The following is a 22,382-nucleotide window of genomic DNA, read 5'->3' on the forward strand; positions in this document are numbered from 1 at the left end:
GCACTGCTTGTGAGATTTTGTCTTTGATCTTCATAGTGATATACAATGGGCCATCAAGTGCAACAATAGTCTTACTAGGATCAAAGGTAATGCATAGACACTTTGGAGGTGTAGGTTTGTCAAAAATATTCACAACATTATTATATCCTACACCAAGTTCATCATGAGAAAAGGCAAGGGACTCTAAATCAACAATATTAGGAGAGTGAGAAGGAAAAGTATTGGTGAAAATTTAGAGATTTTGATTAGGAGGAGATATGGATTTATTTCATTTTTCATTCATACTAGCTATGGATATAGTATTATTATCAATTAAGTATTTACTCTTACATTTCAAAGTACAACACTTCTTAGTATCATGGCAAGCTTGATGGTTATATTGACAAAAGGCATTGGAATGATGATAAGGTTGCAATGGATTAGAAGATTTGATTGGTCTAATAGGAGGAAGCTTTGAGATATTAGCATTTATCAATCTCGACATTGTACTATGCAAAGGCTCAAAAAGAGGAATAAACTCTTTTATAAAGTATTTGGATAAAAGGGCCACACTTGATGTTGTGGCTGCCACTTGAGTATTGATGTTGTCATTTATCTTGATGTATCCTTTGTTAGTTTTAAAATTCACAAAACATTGTTAAGCACTCTCATTCTTATCAACCAGAGCCATTGAATGAGATCATTCCAATTGACTCACTCAAAGCTAATAGTTATGAAGCACTACACACAATTGTGTAAAGGAAGTAAACTCAAAAAATTGAAGTTTATCTCTACTGTAGTTTTTCAAATTAGATTTATAAAAATTCTTTGAACATCATGAACAAACATAGGATAGGAAATTTGAGAATACAAATGCTTATATCTACCAATAAAATTATTTACTTTTCTTGAACTACATGATTACAATGAATCAAATTAGTCAAAGTTGTAGTGCCCAAACTTTTGGGCAAAAACATAGCAACAATTTTTTTTTAAACACTTAATTACTTGTGATCTATGTAAAGTTAGATGTGACAGTTCACTTAGTTTCACTAAACTGATAACTTAAGTGTCAACTTAATTAGGTCTATAATGTGAGCGAGTAAATATTTTATTTAACTCTTATCTAAAGGGGAACTTTAGAACTTCTCCCAAGTCCATGAGCAATTTAATAATTAAATTATTTAGATTTTAACCAAGAGATGAAAACCATTTAATTTCTCTTATATATAATTACTAATAAATTATATTTCAATCTATTTTAATTTGCTAATAATTCCCATTGCTATTTAAAGCTGATTAAAAGATCTCAATATTGACAATACAACTTTAATATTAATTAAATCGCCCAATTGAATTCTTCAATTTTAACTATATTAGCATTAATATAATTTCCTTATATTATTTAAACAATTCCATAACCTACTATATTAATATTAATACAACTTCATTATATTAGTATTAATTAATTGAACAAATGTATTTATAGGTTGAAAACGTCATTATAATATTTAAATCTTAAAATGTTTTCCCATTTGGACTAATTTAAATACATGATTTAAAAGCCCATTAACTTATTGCATTTGAATTAAAATGGCCAATCACATTCCTTTAATTTAAAGATTGAGAATCTTTCCCCCCCATTTCTTCCTTTTTAAATTTACCCTCTCAAATTTTAAAATAGTTGACCTAATTTTTATATTTTAAAATAAATTTCCTTTTAGGGTTTCTAAACCCACATGGGTTATTTCTATCTCCTATATTTTATTTTGAGAAAAACTAAACCCTAAGTTGGGTTAGGGTTCACCATGAAATATTTTCATGGTGGATTTACTTTTTATTGCAGGGCCTTTGGGTTTCCATGGTGGCCGAACCCTTTTTATGCTGCAGGTTTTATTTAACCATGGCGGTTGAGGCAGACAACGTTGAGTTTAAGCGCGACAGTGAATGGTTGAAGGGGGGTTGAGCAGTGGTAGTGACACTGTGGGTGGCCACATAGTGGGTCACCCCACTGTGGTCACGCCTTTGTGGTACTGCGACCAGAACAAGCACAACATGCTACGAAAAGGAAGGAACTGAAAGTTTTGTTTAATATAATTTTTTTTCAAAAAAGATTCCTATTTAATACGATTTTGATATGAAATATATATATATATATGTACATATATATATATACATATATATGTACATATATATATATATATGTGTACATATATATATATATATATATATATATATATATATATATATATGTACACACACACACACATATATATATGTGTGTGTGTGTGTGTGTATTTAAACATTACTAATTACATGCACATCAAATGAATACTAATGAATGGTTTAAATATGAACTTTTGACTAACGAATAAAGAGATTTAAAATTGATAACATAAATATATAAATGGAACTAAAAATATTTAAATGCATTCCTATTACTTTTTCTCAATATATATTACAACTAAAAATAGAACTACATCTTTACCCCTTTTCATGATAATCAATAAACAAAATAGGGAAAATAATACATTTTTGAATATATTGAATACAAGAAATTCATAGTCTCTTTCCTTCTTACAATTTTTCCAGAATTACAACCAAATATATAGAAGAAATTAAATATGAAAATGAATAATGAGGTGCACTTGCAAACACACTTTGACATCCACTTATAAGTCTATTTATTCTCCATCCTTTAACAAAAGTTTCAAACCTGCAAGCAAATGAAGCTTTCGTTGTGACTATGGAGGATCACCTCCCAACGTAGGCTTACAAGAGGCCACCCCCAAGCTAGGAGAACCAAGAACCAAATGGGATACAAACATACTCAAAACACATTCACACTTTCATAATTAACAAGGAAAACATATTCACATTTAACTCCCAACCCAGGGCTAGCACATAGTCACCGAGTCACTCAAAACAAGGGGTGAAGGTGGACCAAAATCTAAGGGGAGATCTGCAAATAAACCATTACATTCAAATTCCTTCACAAGGTTAAAATAACCTCCTAGTTCATCTCTCACATGAACAAAACATACCTTATGACCCCCAAAGGCTTCAAGCCAAAACTCCCCTTATGAACCCCAAATTTTTATAAAAAAGCAACAGAAAGGATCCCAGATCCTTGTTTATCCCTCTCTTCCAAGAAGAGAGACTCTACACCCAAAGATTTCCTAAAACCATTCATCGCAATACTACTCTTCCCTCCCAAGGGTGAGTTTAGTCTTGACTCCCATCGATTTATATACAAGAAAACCCAAATATAAATCAACATACTACAACTCAAAACAAAGTTCAAGATTTAGAAGCACACTCAACACATAAACAAAAATCAGATTTACATACAACAACATGAATGCATCTAAGCTATAGAAGGAATAACACCAACCTTCACTCTTGCAATGGTATGTGTGTTGTAGAAGAGCTGCCCAATTCCTCTTACAAGTCTCCTTAGCAAAAATTTCTATATTCAATCTAAATTCCTACTCAAAAACTTAGTCTCCAATATTGGAGAGTGGGCAATCAAAATTCCAAGTTTGAATTTCTTCCCTAAGTAGGCTCTCCTCACACTTTCCAAATTCCTTAGAAAGGATGTGAGATCCAATAGGTTTGTCTTCCCAACCTCTTACATGGTTTCTAAAAATGGAAACTAAAAAGTAAGTGAAAGTGGGGCAGAGAAACAATCACTAAAATGGAAGGTTGTCTTACCAAGGGTCAATCTTCAAAAAGCTAAATTTTCGTCCATATTGAAAAACCCACTTTTGAAGTGACCTAGCAAGCACATGTGAATGGTTACATGGCTAAAAATGTTCCTTACCCATAGGTATATCAAATGGGCCTTCAAAAGTGACCTAACATCAACTATAAGAGTTAGTTTGACCACCCAAAAACTCACCTAAAGTTTATCTATGGGTCAAACTTGATTTGACCAAACTAGAGGCTCTCTAACCAACTTATCTTTGGGACCACAACAAGATATTTGAAAATGTATAGTGTTTCACAATTTCCCTCCTAAGGACATGTCATATGCCAACTCACAACACATCACAAGTGTCAAGTGACACCATAAAATACACATCACAAAATACACTTGGCATGTCCTTTTTAGGAGAATAAAAATTAACAAATAAAAATTTGAATATGCACTCAAACATTCACTAATACAAAATTAAACACATCACATATGAGGTGTTGTCTCTCCAAATTGACAAACCCTAGATTTAATATCGTACATATGTTTGGCCTTAGTTCTTTGTGTTTCTCCATGGTCACATGGATTAAATTCCTACAAATCTCATTTCATACATCAGTAGTCCAAAACCATATTCATATATAAGTATATGAAAGGAAATACACATAAGAGACATAACATCAATTTCACAACATCTCATAAATTGATCCAAATCAAAGAATAATAGAGATAGTATCCAATTAATATTTTTCCTAGCATATCCATATGTAATCAATTACTCAATTGCATCATCATAAGAATCATATAAATCAGCTCTCCATAAGACATGCATAAATGTATCATATCATCATCAATGTGAGTACTAAAATCAACATAAGATGGAATACATCATATCCAATGATATCAAATGACCTATCAAATAGTATCTAGATCCATAATGCATCAAAATAGTGTATCAAATAATGAGTCTATCATGAAAATAAATGAAGTGCTATGACGGGCTTGGGGTAGGGCCTCACACTCTCCCCTCTAGGCATGAACTTCCTCCCAAAGTTCATAAAAAATATGGGGATACCGAGATCTCATCCATACTGCATCCTTCCATGATGTTGTAACCTCATCATAACAATCCCACTAAACCCTAACTTGGTCCAACTCTCAGCCTTGAAAAGCCAGTGTTTGGCAAGCCAAAATGTGAATGGGCTTCAAAGCCAACTTCCCATCTGAGTCCACCTGCAAGGCATCCCAATCTAGAATATGAGACTCATCATAAATATATTTCCTCAGTATAGACACATGAAACACATCGTGGATGCATGATAGGCTAGGTGGCAAAGCTAGATGATAAGAAACTAGTCCTATCCTCTCAAGGAACTCAAATGGTCTAACAAAGTAAGCAAAAAGCTTAGAACCCTTTCCATAATGGACTGGACTCTTATGCAGTTGCACTCTCAAGAAAACTCTATCTCTAACCATGTAGCTATGATCTATCCTCTTCGCATCTGTATACCTCTTCTATCTATCTTGAGCCTCTCTAAGGCACCGTCTAATCAAATCCATCTGCTACTCCATATCTCAAACTAACTCAGGACCAATGGCTAATCTATCCTCAATGCGGTCCCATCACAAATGTGTCCTACAAGGTCTTCCATACAATGCTTGATAAGGTGGCATGCCCAAGGAAGTGTGATGCTCATTATTATAGGCAAATTCTACCAAGTGAAGATACTAATCCCATCTAGTTTGATGATCCATGACATACATCTGGAGCATATCCTCCAATACCTAGTTCATCCTCTCTGTCTATCCATCAGTTTCTAGATGATAGGTTGTGCTTAAGTTGAGTTTGGTACCCAACACTTCCTATAATGCCTTCCAAAAGGAATAAGTAAAGAGGGAATCCCTATCTAAAATGATCCCACAAGAAAACCTATACCACTATTGGTACTGCAAAAGTAGTTTAGACTGGTGAGAAGTGAGCTACTTTGGTCAACTTGTCAACTATCACCATGATGGCATCATGGCGGCGAGTTGACATAGGAAGACCAATGATGAAATCCATCAAGATTGTGTCCCACTTCCACTCTGGTATCACATGAGACTAGAGCAACCCACCTGGATGGTGGTACTCTACCTTAACTCTCTATAACTTAAGGCATCGAGCTACTAGTTTTGCAATGAGTTTCCGCATACCCGACTAGTGATACAACTGTCTCAAATCTGCATGCATCTTCTTAACCCCGAGATGTGCTGCATAAGGTTCTCTATGAGCCTCAATCACAATGAAATCATACAATTTCCTAGAAGAAGGTACATAAATGTGCCCTCTATGGCATAGTAGTCCATTGGACTCTAATGAATAATCTGCATATTTCCCTTCTAAGACCTCCTGAGATTGCACTACCTAAAACACCTCCAAATACCACTCATAATTAGGCAAGTGATGCAATATGCAAACTCTCAAATTTGTATCTATAGACATAGAGTACAACTCATGATGTCTCCTAATCAAAGCATTTGCAACTACATTCTCTTTCCCCTTGATGTAGTGAACATTAAAATCATACTCACACAAGAACTCCATCCACCTCCTTTGACAAGAATGAAGGTTAGGCTGAGAAAAAATGTACTGTAAGCTCTGATGATCAGAATGAAGCTCAAAGAAATGTCCTAGAAGAAAGTGTCTCCACCTCACTAGTGCATGCACCACTACTGCAATTTCAAGGTCATGAGTAGGGTAGTTAAGCTCATGAGTCTTACATTTCCTAGACTCATATGCAATAACTTGACCACCTTGGATAAGTATTGCTCCCAAACCATCCAATGAAGCATCTATGCATACCACCAAATCAACTGAGGGATCCGGCACAACAAGAATAGGTGCACTAGTAAGTGCCTTTTTGAGTTCCTAAAAGGCCCTCTCATACTTTTATGTCCACTCAATTTTCTTTCCCTTTCGCTAAAGAGACGTGATAGGGTGTGCAACCCTAGAGAACCCCTCAACAAAGAGTCTATAATACCTGGCTAAGCCCATGAAACTCCTAACCTTTGTCACACTAGTTGGTGCTGGCCAATCCATGATAGCTCTAATCTTTGATGGGTTAATTGAGATCCCATCTCCTGATATGACATGTCCCAAATATCAGACCTTCGAACAAAAAAAGGCACACTTAGACAAGCTACCATATAATTGATTATCTCTCAAACATTGCAATACATGATTCAAGTTCTCTTCATGCTCTTCCTCATTCTAAGAATATATCAATATATCATCGAGGAACACAATCATGAATCTACCTAGAAAGGTGTGGAATACACCATTCATGAGACATGAATACTGCTGGAGCATTCGTAAGGCCAAAAGATACCACAGTGAACTCATAGTGGCCATATCTAGTTCGGAAAGCGGTTTTGTGAATATGACTCTCCACTATCCTCAACTGATGATATCCTATCTTTATATCTATCTTTGAAACACCTTGACACCTTGTAATTGATCAAATAAGTTATCAATCCTAAGCAATGGATATCGGTTCTTAATAGTAACTTTGTTTAACTACCGGTAGTCCATACATAACCATAGGGATCCATCCTTCTTCTTTACAAACATGACTAGTGCACCCCAAGGGGAGATGGTAGGACGAATGTGCCCTTTCTTTAAAAGTTCCTCAAGTTGCATCTTGAGATCATTAAGCTCATTACTGGTCATTCTATATGGTTCTCTTGAAACTGGCTCAACTCTTGGTACAATATCTATATAAAAATTGATCTATCTATGAGGTGGCATACTAGGTAGCTCAAAAGGAAAAACATCTGCAAATTCCTTCAGAATAGGATGGTCATCAAGTGAGGGTTCCTTCTCATCCTCTTCTTCATTGTCACTAATAGTGATGGCAAATAACTAACATCCCTTTCACATGCTCCACTTAAGCTGCATAGAAGAGATCATATGAAGTGATATGGGTCTCTAACCTCTTGAAATCACTGTGGAAGTACCATGATCATCCACACATGATCTTTTTCTGATGATAATCCATCTTGGCTCTATGGGCATATAGCCAATCCATGCCAAGAACAATTCCATAAGATCCTAGTGGTGTAACTCGAAGGTCTTCTATAGTGGTCATACTCCCAATTTGAAGCTGACAATCCCTAACCATAGATTTAATAGACACTCTAGCTCCTAAAGCTAACTCAACTTCCCAACTAACATCTTACCTAGTTTCCACTAGCCCACAATACTCCACAATCAATGGAGAAAAGAATCTATAGCTCCCGAATCAAATAGGATAGTAACACTACTACCTCTAATCATACCTGTGGCCTGATGCTCAGCTCGGTGGTTGTCAACCATTGCAAAAATTTTGTGGGACTTACCCATGTCCCCAACTGTAGGTTCTGAACCTGCCATGCACTAACTACTTGCCATCTGTCCCTGTGGGAAATCTCTCATCATGTGTCCCATGGCTCCACAAGTAAAGCAAGTGCCACGCGTTTGAATCTGAACACCCTATGGCCTAGAGGTGTGTATGGAACCTGTGGTCACTGATCACATCTAGGACCCTATGTCTACTATTGTTTAGTCTTAAAGCCCTAGTGTCCTTGTGGAGACCTATGCCTCTGATTCTGTTGAGTGTTCTATGGAAAGAGAGGGGGTTTGTAGGCCTGAACAATGTCTATGATTTCCCTTCCAATGGGGTTTCTAAAAACTGAATGACTGAGGTGTAGGGTTTTGGTTCTAAAACCAATCTCACATATCCTTTGGTTTACCCTGAATCTTCTCTGCTAATAAGGCCTTCTCCATGGCAACCGAAAGGCTTCCTGGATCTTCCATGCATACGGGTCCTGCTATCTAGACATTCAGTCATCTGATAAAATGGTTAACTAGCAACTTCTCATCCTTAGTGTAATCCACATATGGTAGGAGCTCAAAGAACTTTCTCTCATATTGTGACACTCTGTGTACCTTCTGTTGAAGGTCATGAAACTCATCCATTCAGTGTGCACTGACAAGGATCTATCTCTGAACCTCTCCAAGAACATGTCAACAACTATGTCATTCTTATATTCCTCTTGCCTCCACCATGTGGAAGTTGACCCTTTCAAAAGATGAATAGAAAACCATGCTTTCAGATTGCTCTCATAAGGATGCATTCTGAAGCACCTCTCTAAGCTCAAAAGCCATGACTTAGCTTCTACCCAATCGATAGATCCTAGAAATGAAGGTGGTTGTAGGTGTAGATGCTCTTTGATTTGATCTTCTAAATAATGAGGTGCCCTCTATACAATCACTGGTGGTATAATTGGTGGTGGTTCTGGTTGGTGAATTGACTCAAGCTCATGCTCAGCCTATCCCTCTATATGGATAGGAGGTGGACTCCTACTCCGTTCCCTAGCCATTGATCTATGACTCTCTGAAACTTGATGTTCTATCTGATGACCTGCTGAAGGTAGTCTATCCTGTACTATCCCTATCAAGTTCTACTGTGCATTCAAAATGTCTCATTTTGGGTCAATAGGTTATTTGGGAGGAGCTTCCTGATTCCCTTTAGGAACCAACTCTTCCTTCCCAACATCTTTGCGTGCCATGAAAGCATGTCTAGGACCCCTTCCACGTCTACGAGCTTTTCGTGTAGTCAAAGGCATCCTACATGAGTAATAAAATAAAATAAATAAATAAATACAAGGAAAACAATAATTTTAACAGAAACTCAATGGAGAAAGGTTCCTAGTGTTGGAAACCTTTCTCTGATACCAACATGTAGTGCCCAAACATTTGGGCAAAAACACAGCAACATATTTTTTTTTTAAACGCTTAATTACTTGTGATCTATGTAAAGTTAGATGTGATAGTTCACTTAGTTTCACTAAACTGATAACTTAAGTGTCAAATTAATTAGGTCTTTAATATGAGCGATTAAATATTTTATTTAACTCTTATCTAAAGGGGAAATTTAGAACTTCTCCCAAGTCCATAAGGAATTTATATTAAATTATTTAAATTTTAACCAAGAGATGAGAACCATTTAATTTATCTTAAATATAATTACTAATAAATTATATTTCAATTTCTTTTAATTTACTAATAATTCTCATTGCTATTTAAAGCTGATTAAAATATCCCAATATTGACAATACAACTTTAATATTAATTAAATCACCCAATTGAATGCTTCAATTTTAACTATATTAGCATTAATATAATTTCCTTATATTATTTAAACAATTCCATAACCTACTATATTAATATTAATACAACTTCATTATATTAGTATTAATTAATTGAACAAATATATTTATAGGGTCAAAACGTCATTATAATATTTAAATCATTAAAATATTTTCCCATTTGGACTAATTTAAATACATGATTTAAAAGCCCATTAACTTATTGCATTTGTATTAAAATTGCCAATCATATTCCTTTAATTTAAAGATTGGGAATCCCCCCCCCTCCCATTTCTTCCTTTTTCAATTGACCCTGTCAATTTTAAAATAGTTGACCTATTTTTTTATATTTTAAAATAAATTTCTTTTTAGGGTTTCTAAAATCTATGTGGGTTATTAGTATCTCCTATATTTTCTTTTTACAAAAACTAAACCCTAAGTCGGGTTAGGATTCACCATGAAATATTTTCATGGTGGATTTATTTTTTATTGCAGGGCCTTTGGGTTTCCATGGGGGACGAACCCTTTTTATGTTGTAGGTTTAATTTAACCATGGCAGCTGAGGCAGACGGTGTTAAGTTTAATAGCACTGAAGGAAATTTTAACATGGATGACGAATGTTTGAAGGGGGCCGAGCAGTGGTGGGGGCACCGCAGATGGGCACACAGTGGGTTCCAACCCAATATGAACATGACCCATAGTGGGTCGTGACCACGGTGGTTGCAAACATGAATGGGTCGCCCCACTGTGGTCGCAAATTTTTGGCGACGTGGCCGTAACAACCACAACACATTGCCAAAAGGAAGGAACCAAAAGTTTTGTTTAATATAATTTTTTGTTAAAAAATTATTCCTAGTTAATACGATTTTTGATATGAAATATATATATGTATATGTATATACATATACATATACATATACATATACATATATGTACATATACATATGGATATGTGTATACATATACATATACATATGTATATGTATATGTATATGTGTATATATATATATATATATATGCATATATACATATATGTGTGTGTGTGTATGTGTGTGTGTGTGTATAATCACTGTGTATTCACAATGTGTTTTCTAGTATATTTTATTTATCAGCAACATTTATTTTGTTAGATAATAACATTGACAGGAGATGTATTAGAGAAAATTTTGCCATCTTTTAAACTGGACACAACTAATTTTCCATCCGGTAAGCTTAAGAGTATGCTGAATGTTGTAGAATCTCATTTTGAGTCCTTGGAGAAGGGAACAAATATAAGTGTTTTGAATCATTTTAATGCCATGCGATTGAAAACATTTTTGAAGATGATTAAGGATGATAGGGTAAGCTTAGTAATTGTACTAAAGGGTATTCAAGATGCATTAGACAAAGGTGGTCATATATATAAGTTATGTCTAATTTTTCCTAAGTTTGCTATAGACATTGACAAGAAAATTAGAGAATGTGAAGGGAAGCTTGCTAGTATATCTCAGTCATATGCACCCCAATCAATCTTGGCTAGCAATTTTGAACCACAAGTTTTGAGTATATTAAATAAGATCAAGAGTCTAAACTAGGAGAAGGACAAAATTTTTGGTAGAGTAAGTGAAGTGAGGAGTCTTATCACTCCCTGGATAGATTTATTGATGAGAAGTATGAAAGATGCTAAGGATGCTTTGAATACGAGTGTTTTGACAAATAGACAGGGAGAAAAGATGCATTCCTATCTCTTTAGTGGGATGATCAACATTTTGGAGAGTTTGAAGAAGGCATGGGATAATCACTTTCTGTCCCTTAGGACAATTTTTGAAGATATTTTCAAATTTTTGTGAGAAACTGTGCAATTTTTGTATTTAAGTATTGGTAGATTCTTATCTTTGGCATTGTTGTCAAAGGGGGAGAGAGCAGAGTGAAAATGGTGTAAATTATCAGGGGGAGGTTGCATATTCTTGGTGAGTTTCAAACTTTGGAGTTTTGCACTATTGAGTGTATAGTTAATTTTTCATAGTATTGCCATCAATGCCAAAGGCAGAGATTGTTGGCAAGAGACATTGTTTTGGTGAAGATGGATGCATGAGAGATGCTTAGGAGTTGTCATTGATGACAACCTAGTTTGTAAATCACATCCAATGTACATAAATTTGATTTACCGAAAGTCATATTGTTAATAAGGCATAAGTCTAGAAGGTGGAACATAGTAACCAATAGAGCATGAGATCATTGTGCACATCTTGATTTTGGTGGTGTAATTTTAGTTGTGGTGATAAAGGAAGATGATTTGAGGTTCAAGGCAAATTATCTTGTGATCTTAATATATGGTGTTGATTAATGAGTAAGATTAAAGGTCTGGTTTCTGGTAACTCAATTAGAATAGAGATATTCTTGTGTAATATGTGTTGCGCAATCATTGGGTTAATTTTGGTGATTGGTTTCATGTTTGCAGAGTTTGAGCCAACTTGTATGAATCCTTTTATCATTCTATTTTGGTCTGCATATGGATTTGTGAGTGGATTGAGCCGACCTAAGGTTACATGTTTCATGTTGTGTGTTATGCGGTTTTTGGAAGCCGACATGGTAAAAGATTCAAATTTGTTGATGCAGATATATAAGACCAATTCATTTGAGAATTTTGAGATATGGAAAGTGTGTGAGAATTCTGCATTAGTGAATTTACCAAGGTTGGTGGATGTTATTAAAGGTTTTGGTGCTCCGGTGTATGACAATGCAGGAAAACAGAGAAGAGGGACATAATAGTTGCAGAAGTTAATTAGTACCTAACTGGAACTGCTTTTTGGCATATATAGATGTTATACTTTAGCTCATTCATTATTGTAATCAACAGTATTCACCTGTAAGGCAATGAGCCTTCCTTTGGGTTGTAGCCCTTTTGTATTTGAGCAGTGAGCTATAGGCAGGGTGCCTGAATGCAAGTGCATTCCCCTTATGTAATATTATCATACTTCTAACTATAGTATAATAATATTGTGGGTTCAAACCCCAACGTGGTTTTTCACTTTCTCGGTAGTAAAAGATGCATAAAATATATTTAAAAAAAGTTTTGAAAGGGTTGAAAATATAGTTAAAGGAATGTGAAAGATAAAAATATTTACAAGCCAAAGATTCAATGACTTTATTGATGAAGCATAATTATCTGGGCAAACAATTAAATTAATAGTTTATAATCTAAACATTTTAACGGTCTGAAACACTCCCTTAAACTTATTAAAGGGAAATTAGAATTGAGAGATTAGGAGGTAGAATTAGAATAGGAGAATATTATAACATATTATTATTATGTCATTGTCTTATGTTTTCCTAGGGTTTTCAATAGAAAATGTGTAGAAAATTCATGTTTGGAAAATGACATAATTGTTCATTGGTATAATGAGGAAATCATTATAAAATTGTCCCCAGGTTGTAATCTTCATGTTCATATTGTTGGCATTAGATTGTCATTGATGCCAATAGTTGAGAAGATGTAGTAGATAGAGATGCAGAGATAAAAAGTTATACAAAGAGAAAATGCAACTTGATAGAAAGTGTGCAAGGTGATAGCTTCACTCCCATTGGTCTGAGATGCAAAGGCATGCAAATGCATCCAGTGGACATAGATACAATGATGCAACATTAAAGTAGGCAAATTTGAGCAATGATGAGTGCTCCAAAGTGGACATAAGATTGGACAAAGATCTTTGGATGATGCATGCCCTAAAGGTAGATGAAATTGGCTGAAGTGGTGTTGCTATGGAGTTGATGAAGAGTAGATTTGTTCAAGCTGGTAGAGTAGATGTGGTTGATTATACATGGAGATATGTGTTTGTTCAAGGTTGGTATTTTTGCAGGGAGCTTGTTCATGTTGACCTAACAATGTGGTTGTTGTGACTTTTTGTATGCTTGAGGTTATCGTTGAGAGATTTAATTTTGAAAACACGTTTTGACTAAGATGGAGATTAATCAAGTCTTGTCAATGTTCTGCAAATTAGTATTGAAGCATTTAGGTTTTGTTGTGACTCTTCCCTTTCAACATGACTTCTTTCGGGCTGAGTAGACATCCAAAATCATATCAACATCCCTATTTTGAAGGGACTTTAGATGTGTCTTCTTGATATGTATTTTATCATGATTCTTTCTTTTGGTATGACTCCATTTTGGGCTCTGCAGATCCTTATTATCATACCAATATCCCCATTTATCTTTGACAATCGATCGGGTCTTGGTAATATAGATTCTTGTTCGATGTAACTTGATAGTTCAGTAAGACCTATTTCAGTCTTTGTAGACCCCCTGTGACATGTTGATATTCCTATTTTGGGGTGACATTGGATGTGTCTCATTGACAAAGTGTTTTGATGAGACTTTACCTTTCGAAAAGACTCTTCTTGCCTCTTGTCGGGATTTGGTGCTATGCTGACATGATCTTTTTTGCTATGATGTGCCAAGTGTTTAGCTGAAAATTTTTCCTTTTTGTTGTGACTTTTCTTTTTAGCAAAGCTCTTTCTACTTATTGCTGCCCCTTTTGAGCTACATTGACATGATTATTTTTGTTGTGATCTGCAAGGTGTCTTGCTGATGAAGTTGTTTCTTTTTATATGACTTGGTTTTTTGGTAAAAGGTTTTGTGCTTCATGCCGCCCCTTGGTGATATAGCATAGACTTATTTTCATTGTGACTTGAGATGTGTCTTGCTGACATTGTTTTCTTTTTGGCATGATAACCTTTTGATAGAACATGATTTTCTTCTTGTCGGCCCATTGGAGCTATACTAGCATGGGTCTTGTTTGTTATGATGGATGCAAAGTCTTGGCAAAATGATTCTAACTACAAAGGTTATGATTATGGGGTAATCTATGACTGGTTTGATTTGTTAGAATTGTACTTTGAGGAATTGCAAAATTATTTAGGGCAGCATTTTTAGATTGATTAATGGGTGGGATAGCACTTGTTTGTATCATTGGTTGAATGTTCAACAACGAGGAAGAAGTATGTTGGTACATAGGATTACTATGATCTACAGGTGGGAAAGTTATAGGAGGAGCTTTCAAGCATCATATCTTTGTCTTGAACTTGGCATTAAGTGCTTCTATTTTATCCTTTTCTAACTCCCTTTGTAGGTCTTCATTTTCTTTCCTTATCCTTTCTACCTCAATCTCATGCGACATCATTCCCTGGGGTCCTTCTTTACTTCCTAACACTAGACTCGCAGATCTATTCTCCACTACTTTCTGCTTCCCTTTGTCAATAATAGGTCTGGTAGGTTGGGGATCACTATGGAGCTCCCTACTAGGTTGTGATACAACTTTAGGTGCAGAAACAATATTTGGATCAAGGATTTCTCTAATAATAGGATCCTTCCCGTTAGTCCCAGGTTCTACTTGAGCAAACAACTCAAGCTCTACAATCTGTCTTAATAACCTATCTCTTTCAATGAGTTTGGCTTTGGTTTCATTCTCCTTTTCCTTTTCTTTCTTTTTTCTTATGGAAATCAATTGATGTACTCTCTTCTTTAGAACCTCAATCTCCTGAAACACTTCATCCTGGTGTGGCAAGGTTTCCTCTGAATCAGACACATTTAGCTGGTCGATATCAATCAGGATAATATTTCCTTCCATAGTTTTGGGAATGGAACTGGCTCTATTACTTGTACTATGCCTATCTCTCCCAGAAATGTTGGTATTAGACAATCTTTGGTGAAAGGTTTGGATACCATCATTAGTTCCAAATAGGCTAGCATGAAAACCCATAATATCATGGTCAAAGTCATGAGAAGAAGCATTGGACCTTGCATATACAAGACGCTCAGAAGACTTACCTGTTGGATTACTCTTTTGTTTCCATGACTGATTTGACTGCTCAAGAATAACAGTTCCTCTCTAGCCCTTCTTGATTGGTTCAGGTAACCCTTCATGCAACTTATTTTGAGGTTTTTTCTTCATATAAGATCTAGTATTCCTTCTCTTATTCATCTTGCTAACCTTGTGAAGTGACTGTGATTTCTTCTAAAATATCACTAGTTTTTTTTTTTTTAAACTTCAGAGTCGCCACCCAATATCTTGGGAATAAAATATATAGTTTAACATAGTGAATCACTTACAAGATACTTAAGAATGAAACTGTTGATCTTTAGAAAAGAATACAATAGTATTATAAGATGCTATGAGATAGATCAAATATTTTCTTTAGAAAGAAAAGCTCAATAATTTTTAGACTGAAACCAAGGGAACCTGATCTCAACACTTTTATGCAATAAAGACACAAATTTGTAGTATAAGACTTATCTTATTTGACTCTCCCCAGTAGAGTCACCATTTTTGTTGTGGTGACTCGGATGGGCAAAATCACTTACAATCTGATTCAATAATCTATACTAGAGATCTTTAGATTACTACCCAGTAGAGTCGTGTGTCGTGCCCAAAATTTTGGGCAAAAAAATAGAACAACAATTTTTTTTTGAACAACATAAACACATAACATAGCCTACATTAAAATAAAATCAATAGAGTTTTGTCTTAACTAAGATGTAAGTAGAATCGTTCACTAATATTGGATTAATTAACTAACTCATAAAAGAGACATTAATTAATGAGGACTAATTATCCCCTAAGAGGGTCCTCACAATTTAATTAGATATTTCAATTAACCTAATTAAATTGCCACTAATTAAAGTCGAGGGAAAATTAGATGTTTAAATTGCATCTAAATTATTCTGGGCAAATTGAATAATGTTGCGGATATCTTAAATCTACAATTTAATTAATCAAGCGCACGAAAATTTCGTTATTTATATTTAGTCAATAAGGTTTCAAATTTAATAATGTTATTTGCCAAATAATTCTAATTTATACTATAGCCAAGTTTAATTTCCCCTAAACCTTCAATTTTGACGATTTAAGAAATCTAGCCAACATTGGCCTCATAGATCAAAATTTTGTTTAAAATAATTAATAATCCTCATTTAAAAATCTCCCCCAAATTAAATTCCTCTTGACGTCCATATTTAATTAAATAGAAAAATTGTCTAAGAAACATCCTTATTAAAATTCCTTGATAAAATTACATCAATAATGCAATATGATAACTATATAAAATTTAATAAAATAAATTTAAATAGGTTATCAACTTAACCTCAAATATGTATAATTAATTGTATATATACCTATATGTAAAAATATAGCATATATAGAAATTATATACATATAAACAATTTGGGGTGACAAATTTATATTTAGACCAATTTATATATGTAAATTTCTTTAATTAAAAGAACCAACTATGCCCATTAAATTTTATAATGCAACTTACAAATAATCCCTAAATTTCAAGTTGTAATTTAAAAACTTAATTCAATTTCTCTCCCATTATTTCTACATGCAAATCCTAACCCAAATATGGGCTAGGGTTGTATTTTTATTATACCCTATTATTTTAAATGCTAACCCTAACTCGAAATTGGGTTAGGGTTGCATTTTTTTTTTATCAAGCATTCTTTTCTTTCTTTTATTTGTTTTTTGCCCTAACTCGAAATGGTTTAGGGTTTATTATATTTTATTTTCGTTTGAGTGTGTGTGTGTGTGTGTGAACTGTGTGTGTTGTGCAGGTTTGATGGCCAAGAGGCGGCGATTGAAATGGGGCAAGGTGGTGGCCGAGTGAAAGGGTGGAGGCCAAATGGAGGTTTGATTGCACAGTGTGGGGCTCCCCCAGATGCCACTGTGTGCACCTACAGTGGCAGTTGGTGCCATCCACTATGTGTACACACAGTGGCGGCCGGTGTCGTCCACTGTGTGTAAGCACAGTGGCGGCTCGGGCCATCCACTGTGTCTACACATAGTGATGGAACCCCCCCGCACTGTCCACTGTGTGTAAACACAGTGGCTTGACCTATGAGCCATCCACTGTGTTAACACACAATGGTTCGGCCCTAAGGAAAATGTCCTTTTTTTTTGTTTATGATTTTTTTTTTGTTTACAATATTTAAGATATATATATATATATATATATATATATATATATATATATATATATATATATATATGCATATCAATCTCTTAGGGTTAGGATTTCTTTTTTTTTTTGTCTCTTTCCTGAAAGAAATTTAGACCTTAATATGCAGGAATGTTTAGAAATGTACAGGCAGCCCTTAGATAGATATAGTTATATAATTTTTTTTTGAAATGATTTATCTAACATGAATGGAGTAACTTATATCCTCATGCCTAAGACTAAATCTGCAATATTTTTTTTTAAACAACAATACATTTTATGACAGTAATGATAGCAGCAAGCTTAAAAAAAAATTTAAATAGGTTTATTTATTATTTATGTTTTGTTTATAGATTAATTTTCTGCAATGAATAAATAGAAATAAAAATGACAGTATTAAATATGACTGTAGGAGCACTTTTAACTTCAATTAGATATCCATAGGAAAAGTAACCTTACATGGTTCTACTTTAGCTTTTTTTTTAGTTCTAAGTAAAATAAAATGATAGTAAACAACAACATTTAAATATTTGTAAGAAAATGCTTAAAACATTTTCATTTCTTTTTTTTTTTGCATCTCTTTTTTTTATATAAATTGCAGAGATAAATAACAACAGATTTCAGTTTAAGACAGAATTAAATAAGAATAACAACAACATAATATATTATAGAATTTAAATGAAAAGGCTTTTCTGATATGAATGGTTTGAACACAAGTTGTCAACTATTACAAATGGGTAAATACATAATTAGTCTCACATTCCTAATGAATGAGGACTTAACTAAATAACACATTTCTTTCTTTAAAATAATTACAACAAATACATTTTTATTTCTTTCTTTCTACAACTAAGTAAAATCTTCAACTCCTACCTCTCCTTTCCAAGCAACCTGCATTCAAAATTTAAGGCTGTGACCATGGGGTGCTCACCTCCCAGCCTAGTCTTACTAGAAGCCACCCCCAAGCTTGGAGAACCAAGTCCTAGATGGGTTACACTCAAGAAAACACAAACAAGTAAGGGGAAAAACACAACAAACACATTCCCATCCCCAAGGCTGAAACTTCATCACATATTGTGATGTTTTACTAGGGTGGAAGTGGACCAAGTACCTTTGAGGAGATCTGCTAGATAGTAACTCACAGCCACCTCATGGCATCCAAGAAATACAACAAAACTCATCTTAACCCCCATATCCTTATGACCCCCAAAGGCATACCTGCCATATTTTCTCCCCTTATGACCCCTGAATGCATAAACAAAACTATGCAACAAGGGTCACATGGACAAACCCTTGAGATCACTCTCATGATGAGAGCCTCTCACTCTAAGGCTATCAAACTCCTTCCACCCCCAAGACCATTTTGCCTTCCCAAGGGTAAGATTGTCTTGGATGCTCCCAAAACACAACAAAATGCATAAACATAAATAGGAAAAGAATCACATAAAGCTTTCACAAATACAATGCAAGAAAGGATACAACATTTAAATTCAAGAATCCTACATACAGATTTCAAATAAACAAGTAAGAAAAACACCAACCTTGAATTTACCAAGGGGTTTTCTAGGGATAGCTTGGAGAAGAGTAGCCCAATCCACAAAACTTTTCTGCAACACTTAGCCAAATTTTCCTATTCTCAAACTGGTTTTTTTTTTTTCCTCCAAAAATTATCCAAAATCTCTAAAGATGAAGAGTGGGTGATTATTTCACTAAGCCTCAATCTCTAGCCTAAATAGGCTTCTCTCACTCCTTCCAACCTCTTGGATAGAGTGAGGGACTCCCATTGGTTGGTCTTCCCTAGGTTTTACACACTCCCTAACCAAGGCACCTCAAGAAGAGGAATGAAATGGGGAAGAGGAATGACACAAACCAAGAAGGTTCTCTAACCAAGGATGGCACTCCTACAGATGAAATTCGTCCATCTTGGGAAAACCACTTTTTTGGGTGGTTAAACAAGCCCTAAGGGAAAGACACATGCCTAATTTTGACCTTCACCCATAGGTACCCCATGAGGCCTAATAAAAATGCTCCAAAACTGACTTTAGGAGTTGATTTAACCCTTAGAAAGTCCACCTAAAGTTAACCTACGGGTCAACTCTGAGTTGACCCTCCTTATGGCTCACTACCCTAGATTTCTTGGTACCTTCAAGGATAATTAGGAGATATAATATTTAAATAAAAATAAATCTCTCCAAAAAGGTGACATGACAATTTCCAACACAACATACAACATGTGTGTCAAGTGACACTACAAAAATAATTCCACATCACAATTACACACATGGCAATTGTCCCTTGAATGATTTAAACAATTTAATAAATACAATTCACACACATGCAAACAATTACGTTTACAAATAAAATACAATACAAATGGTGTGTTGCCTCTCCAAATAGACAACGTCTGGTTTTACGAACGTACATAGGCCTAGGCTTGATTCTTTATAATATTTCCATGGTCACATGGATAATTTCCTGTGCATCTCAATTTAAACATTAGTACTTTCCAATAGCCTCATATAATATTAAACACGTAATTAAGAATACAATTCAATCACTCTGCATAGAATTGACATTATACAATGTAATTTGCCACATATCAAAGCAATTCACATAAGCAATTCATCATAATCCTCATAATTTAATCCATTCATAAGATATGCAACCATATTTCTAGCATCATAATAAAGTTTTGCAAATCAAATAATGACATACAACATCTCAATGTTACCCTATTTAGGGTCATATAAAGTTCTATATCTATAATGCATAGAAATGAAACATCAATATATCAATGTTATCCAATTCCAGGGATCATATAAAGTTCTATATCCATAATGCATAAAAAATAAAGCATATATAATAGTTCCAACATGAAAAATACTGAAATGCTAGGATGGGTCGGGGTAGGTCCTCACACCCTCCCCTTCTAGGCATGAACGTCCTCCTCGAGTTCATCAAAAAGATGAGGGTACTGTTATCTCATACGTGCTGCATCCTCCCATGAAGTTGTAACCTCATCATAGCAATCCCACTGGACCCTAACTTGGTCCAACTCTCAACCTCGAAGGGCCAATGTCTGGCATGCCAAAATGCAAAAGGGCTTCAAAACTAGCTGCCCATTTGACTCCACCTGCAAGGCATCCCAATCTAAAATATGAGACTCATCATAGACATACTTCCTTTAAACTAATACATGAAACACATTGTGGATGCGCGACAGGCTAGGTGGAAAAGCTAGGTGATAAGCAATTGGTCCTATCCTCTCAAGGATCTCAAAAGGTCCAAAAAAGCGAGGTGTGAGCTTAGAACCCTTTCCATAATAGATTGGACTCTTATGCGGCCGCACTCTCAGAAAAACTATGTCCCCAACCTTGTAACTCTGGTCTATTCTCTTTGCATCTGCATATTTCTTCTGCCTATCCTATTTCTCTCTAAGGCACTGTCTAATCAAAATTACCTGCTGCTCCATATCATGAACCATCTCAAGACCTATGGCCACTCTATCCTCAATATGGTCCCAACTCAAAGGTGTCCTGCAAGGTCTGCCATACAAAGCCTGAAAAGGTGGCATCCCCAAAGAAGTGTGATGCACATTATTATAGGCAAACTACTAAATGAAGGTACTCCTCTCGTCTGGTCTGATGATCCATGATGTACATGTGGAGCATACCCTCTAACACCTGGTTAACCCGCTCTGTCTGTCCATCTGTCTTCGGATGATAGGCTACACTGAAATTGAGCTTGGTGCCCATTATTGCCTGTAATGCCTTCCAAAAGGAAGAAGTGAAGAGGGAATCCCTATCAGAAATAATCTTCCGTGGAACACCATGAAGCCTGACAATGTCTCGTAGGAACACCTGTGCCACTGCTAGCACTATGAAGGTAGTCTGGAGTGGTGAGAAGTGGGCCACTTTGGTCAACTTGTCAACTGTCACCAAGATAGCATCATGGCGATGAGATGACATGGGTAGACCAATGATGAAATCCATGGATATAGTATCCCACTTCCACTCTGGTATAGCATGAGACTGGAGCAACCCACCTAGATGGCGGTGCTCCTCCTTGACTCTTTGACATTCAAGGCATCGGGATACTAACCTAGCAATAAGCTACCACATACCTGGCCAATGATATAACTACCTCAAGTCTGCATGCATCTTCTTAACCCCGGGATGTACTACATAAGGAGCTCTATGAGCCTTCATGACAATGAACTCTCGCAATCCCCCAGGAGAAGGTACATAGATGCACCCTCTATGGTGTAATAGTCCATCAGACTCTATTGAGTAATCCACATACTTCCCTTCCAAGGTCTCCTCAGATCAAATCCTCTTACAAACCTCTAGATACCATCCATCCTCTGGCAACTGCTACAATATATGGTCTCTCAAATCTGTGCTCATAGCTATGGAGTATACCTCATGTCGTCTCCTACTCAAGGCATCTGCGACTACATTCTCTTTCCCCTTGATGTAGTGGACATCAAAATCATACTCGCAAAGGAACTCCATCCATCTCCTCTGGTGGGCATTAAGATTAGGCTGGGTGAAGATGTATTGCAA

Source organism: Cryptomeria japonica, chromosome 1 (genome assembly GCF_030272615.1).
Source record: "Cryptomeria japonica chromosome 1, Sugi_1.0, whole genome shotgun sequence".
Classification (NCBI taxonomy): domain Eukaryota; kingdom Viridiplantae; phylum Streptophyta; class Pinopsida; order Cupressales; family Cupressaceae; genus Cryptomeria; species Cryptomeria japonica.